General features: G+C 35.2%; 1 pseudogene; it reads right to left on the reverse strand.

The window, feature by feature from the left end:
- Window positions 1-607: 607 nt before the first annotated feature.
- LOC109448234 (galectin-1) lies at window positions 608-1,253 on the reverse strand (annotated as a pseudogene).
- Between the last annotated feature and the right edge of the window lie 8,431 nt (window positions 1,254-9,684).

Below are 9,684 nucleotides of genomic sequence, written 5' to 3' on the forward strand. Positions count from 1 at the left end.
CAATTCTGTGACGGATGTAAGAAGAGTTGTTTATCTTTAGTTTGTTTAGCCTTGTGTGTGTGTGTGTGTGTGTGTGTGTGTGTGTGTGTGTGTGTGTGTGAGAAATGGGAATGATGACTTCTAAGGTCTTCACATGTCAGCTTGGAAACTAGAAGTTCTCCTGCTACCCATTTTTTTATTTAGCAATTTGCCTCAGTAATGAGTTATACAAGTTCTCTATATATTGTAGATAAAGGTCCTTTGTCAGACACATGGATTTCAAAGTTTTTTTGGTTGTTTGTTTGTTTTAGTTTCCTTTTCTAATTGTTCACTGCTAGTATATACAAAAAACAAAAAACCTCTAAACCTTGATTTTTTGTATGTTGACCTTGTATCCTGAAAACTTGCTAAATTAAATTAGTTCTAATAGCATTTTTGTAGATCCCTTAGGATTTTTTATACAGACAATCATGTTGTGTGCAAATAAAGACTGTTTTACTTACTTTTTGCTATCTGTGGGTTTTTCTTGACTTTAATTTGGCAAGTTTCACGTACAATATGCTTTTGTTTGCTTTTTCAGGGGGAACAGAGGCATCTGTCTTTATTGGGGGCTATGGGTTGTCTGTCTTTACTCAAAGGCCACCTACTTGATCTTGACCCCCTACTTGTCATCCTCTTCCGCCAGGTAGTTGATGGCCTCCAGATTCACGATGGAGATTGGAGAACGTGAATGTGTATCCATCTGGCAGCTTGATGGTCAAGTCTCCCTGGTGTAAGGAGAGGCACACGTCTGTGACACTTCAGGCTGTAAAGGGAAGGAAGATTCCTGCTGCTCAGCCCCTACCGTCCTTGCTATTACACACAATGGTGTTGCTGTTCTATGTATACCAAAATGAGGGTTGGAGTGCAGGCATACGTGTTGCTGTCTTTGCCCAGGTTTCCCAGGAAGAAGCTCTTGGCGTTGGGGGTCACGTCACCACGCAATCTGAGGCACTCCCCAGATTTGAGATTCAGGTTGCTGGCGACCAGACCAGAAGCCATGACTGAGGACAAGAGGATGGTCCTGGGGGCTGCGGAACCAGTTGTCTGATGACTCCACCTGAGAGCTTCACATACAGTGTGGGAGTGATGAGAGCACATATGCTTTCCCCATTCCCAAGGTAAAGAGTGTTTTCCTTTCACCCTTAAGTACAAAGTTTGCATAGCTGTATTTTAGCAGGTAAAGAGTATTCCCTTTTATTCCTAGTTTTCTGACAGTATGGGTTTCAGTTTTGACAAATACTATCTTTGCAACTATTGAGTTGATAATACAGTTCCTTTACTCTGTTAATATGGTGATTTACATTGATCCATCTTTTGAATGTTAAACTAATTCTGCATTCTTGAAATAAATCCAACTTGACCATAATAAATTAATATTTTTATATAGTGCTAGACTCAGTTTGTTAAATTTGTTAAGGATTTTTGTGTCTGTATTTACAAGAAATATTTGTCTATAACTTTTTTCTTTTAATGTATTTGTCTGGTTTTGATATCCCAGTAATGCTTACCTCAATATCACAATAATGCTTACACCTCCAAGTGCTGATACCATAGTAATGCATATACCTCCAAATGCTGAATTTATGTAGGATTGACATTATTTATTATTAAATGCTGATCAAACTCACCAGTAAAACCATGTCAGCTTAGAGTTTTCTTGTGGAAGTTTTTGAATTATAAAGTCCATTTCTTTAATATTCATGGGTTATTAATATTTTCTATCTATTCGGGTGTCAATTTTTTAAAAACTGTGTCATTGGAGATTGTTTTCAATTTCATCTAGATTGACGAATTTATTGGAAAAATTTGAACTAAATTGTCCTTATTATTCTTTTAAGTTCTATGGGATCTATAGTGATATTTAGTCTTTTAATCCTAATATTGCTGATATTGATCATTTATGTGTCTCCTTTCTCTCTTTCTCTTTCTGTCTTCTTTTTGGTCAGTCTGCTGATCTTTTTCAAAGACATGTTTTGGTTTCATTTCTTCTTTTTTTTTTATTGTTAATCTCTTTCTAATCTATTTATTTCTTCCTTCTTATTACTTTTGATTTAATTTTCTCTTCTTTTGTAAAGATTTTAGGGTGGAATTTTAAATCACTGATTTAGCCCTTTTTTTCCCTAATGTAAGTATTTTAGGTTACACATTTTCCTCGAATTCTTACATTAGTAGCATTCCACAAATTTTGATTTGATATATTTTATCATCATGCTTACTAAAATATTTTTTAATTACTTTATTATTTATTGTTTGATCCATAGACTATTTAAGTTTGTCATACATTGTCCTAATATTAGGAGATTTTTTGAGAAATATTTTGCTATTGTTTTCTGGTTTAAATCTTTTATGATCAGGAAATACATTCTGTATTATATCAATTCTTTTAAATTAATGTCTTCCAAACACATCAAGTTGTATACATTAAATATCTATAGCTTTGTATGCCAATCAGATCTCAATGAAACAGTTAAAAAATAATGAGCCTTACGTAGTTATTACAATATTATTAACTATGTTCCTTATGCTATACTTTACATCCCCATGACTAATTTGTCACAGTCAATTTGTGCTACTTAATCCCTTCCCCTTTATCACCCATCCCCATAACATGCTTCCCATCTGGCAACACTCAAAATGTTCTTTGTATGGAGACAATCACCTCCTAAGTTACATAAATGTCTAATCACTATGTTGTACACCTGAAACTAATATAATATTGTACGTCAACGGTGATTGAAAAGTAAAAAAATAAAATAAATAAAATAAATAAGTCAAGCAAAAATAATGAGCCTTGTTTTAAACCCAGCAAATGGTCTATATTGGTGAATTATTTTTGCTTGCATTTGAAAAGCCTAAAGAGTATGTATTCTATAGATGTTAGGTGGACTGTCTCATATGTCAATGAGCTCAAATTTGTTAACATGTTAACATGGATTTTCTCTTTATGCCTAGGTTAGTAATTTGATAATAATAACCCTTGGCATACTTTTCAAAGTATGTTTTTCTTGCTTGAAAGTTCACTGAGCTTCTTGGATACTTAGGATTAATCAGATTTGAAAATTTTCAACCATTTTTTTCAAACAGCTTTTTTTTTTTTTTTTCTGCTTTACACCTTCTCTTTTGGTACTCCAATTAACCTTTTAATAGATCATTTTACAGAGTCCCACAGGTCATTTGAGCACTATTTTTTTTCTCATCTTTTTACTCACTGGGTTTTTATCCTATACCAGATATTCTAAAATGTGTAGAATGCAGCAGGCCCCCTATAATCCTTTTATTTTTGTATATTTAAATTTTAAATTATTATTTCCCCCAAATATGTGTTCGATTTTTAATTCGTATTAAGAAGTAAAAATGTGAAAGAAAGAAAACACATTGTGCAACCTGGAAACAGGATTTCTCTGTATATTCATTATTTGTTCAAAAATATTTTTGTATTATGTATGCATGCCATTTACCTTTCACTAATAATTATAAATGGAAAAACAAAGATCTCCAAATATTTGAGGAAAATAAACAGAACTAAAGAAGTACAATATGAGGTAACAAAACAAATACTCCAGAAATATTTAGAGATAACTGTGAAAAGAAAAATAATTCTAATTGCCATGCTCAAAGAGATTTGAAAGGATATTGCATTCTTAAAAGCTGATTGATCTGAAAGAGAAGTTATCATAAAACAAACAAAAATGAGTTAATATGTTAAATACATTAAATAACAAAAAATTTAACAGATGGAATTAAAAAGTACAGATGGAGGACATCATAAAAATGGTGGCATGAGGTGAGTCTCTTGAAATCTCCCCTGGTATTTACAACAAATTGAACAACTATAACTCCACAAAGGACTCCCAGTGCCACAGACAGGCAAGACTAAGAGGCACACTATTGAAATCATCTAAAGGTGGGCAAATTGCGCGAGTGGAAGAGGAGGGAAGGGAGAAGTGCAGAGACGGGGCCGTGTGGGTGCAGGACACAGACCTAGCTCAGTCCTCCCAGCTCACTGCATTACGGAACTACCGCAGCTACAGGAGAGGAAAGAACTCAGACTGCTAGGGCTCTGCTTATGTCCCACAGGAGTCCTCTTTCTGACTCCATCAGAAAGAGGGGACAGCATATAACACAGCTGAACTCAAAGCTCACAGCAGAGACTTCGGAGCAAAGACTGAGGGAAGAAGGTTGAAAATGGTGGTTTAAGCCCTCACTCTGCCAAGCAGAGAATTGAAGTGTTGGGCACTGAGCCTAGCCGCCTCCTCCCTGCCCTCCCAGATCCCGCCCTGCCCCAACCAGCCCAGTGCTAGAAGCAGAACAGTAGCAGTGTCGGATAAAAGAACAGAATATTTGCAGTTCTGAGAACTGTGGTCCACATACATGGACTCACAGCCCAACTAGTTCCAGCAAAGGGAAGGGAGACGTGAAAGCAGGACTGGCTATGGTGGTGTTCTCTGCCATTGCTCTGGGCCACCTCTCCTGACCCACTCCACCCCTGTCCCCACCTACCTGGACAGATCCCTGCAACAGTAAATAGAGCTGCTGAAACACACAGGCTCTAATTCTGGTGCAGGAAGAGTTTTGTAACTTCAGAAGCTCTCTACATGCCCCCATGGAGGCCGTGCCCTATGACCCAGGTGAACTGTTCACAGAGGAGAAGCCCGCCTTCCAGGAAATCTCCCCATTGTGTAAAAAGACAGAATAGTGCAGAGAATATATAACACTATGGTGTGAAAAAGAATAAAAGGCTGCAGTTGGAGAGAAAATAAAACATTCTACCAACACCTACTGGAAAATAACAGAAAGACTTCTTTCTATCAACCTGTTGCAGAACCCACTCCTATAGATGTCTAGGAAGAGAAATAATAAATCATTAATTGCCATGAATTACCAAAGTAACAAGACATCTCAGAGAGAAAATGAAAAGTCTCCAGAAAATGAACTTAAAAACATGGAAATATGTGACTTAAATTACAGAGAATTCAAGATTGCAGCTCTGAAAAAACCACGGAGATTCAAGAAAACACAGACAGGCAGTTTAATGAACTCAAATACAATCAAAGAACAAAATGAACATTTTACCAAAGAGATTGAAATTTTCAAAAAGAACCAAATAGAATTTCTGGAGATTAAGAACTCAATAGAAGAAATTAAGAATGAAATAACCAGCTTAGATAGTAGAGTTGACCAGATGGAGGAAAGAATCAGTGACATTGAAGATAGAAACCTGGAAATAACACAAATGGAAGAAGAAAGAGACTTCAGACTTAAAAGAAATGAAAGAACTCTACAAGAACTTTCTGACTCCATCAGAAAGAGCAATATAAGAATAATGGGCATACCAGAAGGAGAAGAAAGAGAGAAGGGAACAGAGAGAATATTCAAACAAATAGTTGATAAGAACTTCCCAAAGTTGTGGAAAGAATTGGATCCTTGAATCCAAGAAGCAAATAGAACACCTAATTACCTCAACCCCAACAGGCCTTCTCAAAGGCACATTGTATTGAAGCTATCCAAAATTACCGACAAAGCAAGAATCCTCAAAGCAGCCAGGGAAAAGAAGATGGTAACCTACACAGGAAAGCCCATTAGATTATCAGCAGATTTTTTAGCAGAAACTCTACAAACCAGTAGGAAGTGGAATCAAATATTCAAACTATTGAAAGAGAGAAATTATATGACAAAAATAATATGTCCAGAAAAATAGTCTTTAGATATGAAGGAGGAATAAAGACCTTTCCAGACATACAGAAGCTGAGGGAATTTTCTAACACACAACCTGCACTACAAGAAATACTGAAGGAGGCTATTCGACCAGCATCAATAGGGATAAATTGTGGCAACAAAAACATAAAAAGGGGGAGAGTAAAGACCTGATCCGGAATATGGGAATGGAGAAAGTAAGCATGCAGAAGAAAATGGAGTACCCTAAGTATGAAACTTTTTTTTACATAAACTTAATGATAACTACTCAAAAAAAATGCAGAACTGAAATATATAACATAATAAAAGAAGAAACAGAGGGAAACATCATAGAATACCACCACACAGAAATAATAGACAACAACAACAAAAAAAAAGGCAAAGAAACAATGGAGACACAGTCTTACCAGAAAACTAAAGAGAGAAAGTTAGGAAATCCTCACATATCAATAATCATTCTAAATGTAAATGGACTGAACTCATCAATAAAAACGCAGAGTAGCAGATTGGATCAAAAAACAAAACCCAATTATATGCTCCCCCAAGAGACACATTTCAGCTAGAAGGAGAAACATAGACTCAAAGTGAAAGGGTGGATTTTGACATTGCAAGTAAATGGTATCCCGAGAAAATCAGGTGTACCATACTGATATCAGATGAAACAAACTTCAGGATAAAAAAGGTAACAACAGACAAAGATGGACATTTCATAATGATAAAGGGGACTATACAACAAGAAGACATAACAGTTATCAATATTTATGCTCCTAATCAGGGAGCACCAAAATATACCAAGTGACAATGAACAGAACTAAAGGGAGAAATTGACCAAAACACAATTATAGTAGGGGACATAAATACATCATTTACAGCTATGGATGGATCATCCAAACAGAAAATAAAGAAATAGCAGCCCTAAGTGACTCATTAGATGAAATGGACATAATTGACATTTATAGAGCACTTCATCCTAAAACATCAGACTATACATTTTTTTCTAGTGTACATGGAACATTCTCAAGGATAGACCATATATTGGGACATAAAACTAGCCTCAGCAAACTTAGGAAGATTGAAACCATACCAAGCATATTCTCTGATCACAAGGCTTTGAAATTGGCTAACAACTCAAAAAGAAAGCAGGAAAAAACACAACTACATGGAGACTAAAGAACACACTTTTAAAGAACAACTGAGTCAAAGAAGAAATAAGAGGAGAGATCAAAAGATACATGGAAACAGATGAGAATGAAAATAAATCCTACCAAAATTTTGGGGATGCAGCAAAAGCAGTTTTAAGAGGGAAATTTATATCATTACAGGACTTTCTCAAGAAACAAGAAAAATCCCAGATAAATAACCTCACGTTACACCTTAAAGAACTAGAAAAAGAAGAACAAATGAAACCCAAGGTCAGCAGAAGAAAGGAAATAATAAAAATCAGAGCAGAACTAAATGAAATAGAGAACAAAAAGACAATAGAAAAAATTAATGTGACAAAGAGCTGGTTCTTTGAAAAGATTAATAAAATTGACAAACCCTTGGCTAGACTCACTAAGATAAAAAGAGAAAAGACACTAATAAACAAAATCAGAAATGAAAGAGGGGAAATTATCACAGATGCCACAGAAATACAAAGAATACCTGAAGGACTATATGCCACCAAATTCAATAACCTAGAAGAAATGGACAAGTTCTTAGAAACATGCAGCCTTCCTAGGCTGAGTCACGAAGAATTGAAAAATCTAAATAGACTGATGACTAGTAAGAAAATTGAATCAGTCATCCAAAACCTTCCCAAAAGCAAAATCTGGGACCAGATGGCTTCACTGGTGAATTCTACCAAACCATCAAAGAGGATCTAATACCTGTCCTACTCAAACTCTTCAAAAAAATTGAAGAAGAGACAATACTCCCTAACTCATTTTATGAGGCCAATATTACCCTGATACTAAAACCTGGTAAGGATAACACACACAAAAGAAAACTACAGACCAATATCTCTGATGAATACCGATGCAAAAATCCTAAACAAAATTCTAGCAAATCGAATGCAACAAAGCATTAAAAAGATTATTCATCATGACCAAGTGGAGTTCATCCCAGGGGCATAAGGATGGTTCAACATACACAAATCCATCAATGTGTTACATCACATGAACAAAATAAAGGACAAAAATCATATGAGTATATCAATTGATGCAGAAAAAGCGTTTGACAAGATACGAAATCTGTTTATTATTAACACACTTAATAAAATAGGTATAGAAGGAAAATACCTTAACATAATAAAGGCCATATATGACAAACCATCAGCTAATATCATAATTAACGGTGAAACACTGAAGTCCTTTGATCTACGTGCAGGAACATGACAGGGCTGTCCCCATTACTTCTGCTTTTCAACATAGTGTTGGAGGTCCTCGCCAGAGCAATCAGGCAAGAGAAGGAAATAAAAGACATTCAAATTGGGAATGAAGAAGTTAAATTGTCACTCTTTGCAGATGACATGATGCTATATATAGACTATATAGCATCCACCAAAAAGCTATTAGAAACAATAAACGAATACAGTAAAGTTGCCAGCTACACAATCAATGTACAAAAGTCCATTGCTTTCCTATATACTATATACGAAAAATGAAAATCTCAGAAAAAGAAATAAAAAAAAATTCATTGTGCAATAACAACAAAACGAATAAAATACCTAGGAATAAACTTAACCAAAGATGTGAAAGACCTCTATGCTGAAAACTACAAGACATTTTTAAAAGAAATTGAAGAAGACACAAAGAAACGGAAAGACATTCCATGTTCATGGGTTGGAAGAATCAACATAGTTAAAATGGCTGTATTACTCAAAGCAATATACAGATTTAATACAATCCCCACCAAGCTCCCAATGGCATTTTTTAAAGAAATAGAACAAAAAAGTCATCAGATTTGTACAGAACCACAAAAGACCCCGAATAGCCAAAGCAATCTTAAGAAATAAGAACAATGCTGGAGGTATTGCACTCCCTGACTTTAGCTTGTACTACAGGGCAACAATAATCAAAACAGCATGGTATTGGCAGAAAAACAGACACACAGACCAACGGAATTGAGAACCCAGAAATAAAACCACATCAGTATGGACAGATAATTTTCAACAAAAACGCAAATACATAAAATGGAGAAAAGACAGCCTCTTCAATAAATGGTGCTGGTAGAATTGGATAGCCATGTGCAAAAGAATGAAACTGGACTGCTCTCAGTCACCATGTACCAAAATTAATTCAAAATGGATCAAAGACCTAAACATAAAGCCTGAAACAATAAACTGCGTAGAAGAAAACATAGGTACTAAGCTTATGGACCTTGGGTTCAAAGAGCATTTTATGAATTTGACTCCAAAGTCAAGGGAAGTAAAAGCTAAAATAAATGAATGGGACTATATCAAACTTAAAAGCTTCTGCACAGCAAAAGAGGGTTTATTTCAGCATCCCTCGTTAATGCCAACAACCTTGCAAATATGGCAAAATGGTCACAATAGGAGTGAGATTACATGGTCAGTTCTGCTAAAATTTAGTATCATATTTATTACTGTGAAAATAACCACAAAATTCCCTTCGTTGTTCAAAGCATCATTTTGGTGAAGAAAGGACAACACAATGCAAAGTATTGTGAACAACCAGATTTTCTCCTTAAATTTATGCATGTTGTATATTACCTAGCTGCATTTCTTTAGCTATTTCTAATTCCATTGTCCTAGTCAGAAAGGATAAGTCTTTCCAAGATTTAATTTACACCAGGAAAGTATTAGAATCCATTTATTTAAGACACAGGTAAAGAAGCTAGAATTTTACCATACCTTAACCAGTCATGCTACATCATGAGTCAGTAGTTCAGATTAATTTTTATTCAATTGCCTGTGCTTTTAGGAGTAGTTTTTACAAGTAAAATTAAACAGCAGAACTGGAAATTTTG

This window comes from Rhinolophus sinicus, linkage group LG03 (genome assembly GCF_036562045.2).
Source record: "Rhinolophus sinicus isolate RSC01 linkage group LG03, ASM3656204v1, whole genome shotgun sequence".
NCBI lineage: Eukaryota > Metazoa > Chordata > Mammalia > Chiroptera > Rhinolophidae > Rhinolophus > Rhinolophus sinicus.